The following is a 1,489-nucleotide window of genomic DNA, read 5'->3' as shown; positions in this document are numbered from 1 at the left end:
CGCTCCGACTCGGTTATTATGTAAAAGGGGTAAAATGTAAATATTTGAAAATGCTTGGGCTTGAGCTTCAACTCCATGTATACAGCAGAGATGCTGCTGCTTATGTGGCCTACAGTGAACATTTCTTCTGCACGTGCGCAAGTAGATGTACAATCACAACAATGACGGCCTCCAGTGTCCTGACTTCTATACTGTAATTGACAAGTTACTCGGAAGTCGGAATAGCAGTCCAACTTTGCCGTCTGTCTACATGAATGTCCATGTACACGCCATTGTTATTGTTTGTAGCATATTGCTCTCTGCGCACGTATGTGCAGTATATTTTCATCACAAATACAAACAAAAGCACCCATCATGGCCTGGCATGAAAACTACCCTACATTATTTTCACTGTTTCTGCCATTTCCGTGTAAACGGGCATCGTTTCCAAAACGTTGTCATGTAAATGTGAAACTTGAAAATGCTAAAACAATGCATTTTCAAGTGAAACGTCAGGTAAAAAAAGGTCTCGGTGGAAAAAAAAAATGTAAACACCACCCCCTCCCGACAATTCACATCTTCGTCTAAAAGAAGCGTGGAGGTGTTTGTTCAGCAGTCATTTCAGAAATTAAGACAAAACGCTGTGTCACGCAGCTGGGAGATAAATTTAACAGAGCATCCGTTGCTATTTCTGCTGCCTTTCCTCTCCTCAGTGGACAGGCTGTCCCGAGACAGCACCAAACACACAAACACTCCACTTATAATATCAAACACACCATCGGTATTAATAGCTTCAAAAAGCCTCACAGTCCAACACATTGACACTCAGTTTATTTATAAAATCGAACGGTGTAGACTTGGCTCAGTGAATCTCTCAAAATGCAGTGCGTAGGAAGAGATACAAAATAGTACAATAGTCAACCATCACCAACAGTTCTATACAGGAAGATCCAGATAACAACATTCTCTAATTATGAGCATCTCTGAAGAAGAAGAAGAAGAAGAAGAAGAAGAGAAAAAAAAAAAGCAGAATACAAAAGAAAAGCTCCTGTTGACAACACTACCTGATATAGGGAGTTGGAGGGTTGCAGCTCCTGAAGGACTGTGCCCAAAGTGAAACACACATAGTACAGCGGAGGAGGACGCCGTGTCCCGGCTCTCTCTGGACGACTTCTACACCGCAACGACTCGAAAAGTTAAAAAGGCACCACACAATACAAAGTCACGGGGAGCTTCTGCCACACATTTGTAATGCTGTAACCGGACAAACTTTTAAGGCGGATGTCATGTGCAAAAAAGGTCTTGAGCCAAGTGTGCTTTGATTCTCTCCTTTCCCGCTGTAAAAAAATATCGGAAACGTGACAGGTTTTCAGAGAATGATTGCATCATCACTATGTCGCTTGGTTATCACAGGCATATTCCAGGCTTTCGGGGGGCGGAGGGAGGAAAGTGGCGGGTGAGAAGGAGGGCGAGGCCAGGGGAAGGGGTGCTGGAGCAGTGAAGGGGAGGT

Source organism: Blennius ocellaris, assembly GCF_963422515.1.
Source record: "Blennius ocellaris genome assembly, chromosome: 12".
In the NCBI taxonomy this organism is placed as follows: domain Eukaryota; kingdom Metazoa; phylum Chordata; class Actinopteri; order Blenniiformes; family Blenniidae; genus Blennius; species Blennius ocellaris.
This window is presented reverse-complemented; position numbering follows the sequence as displayed.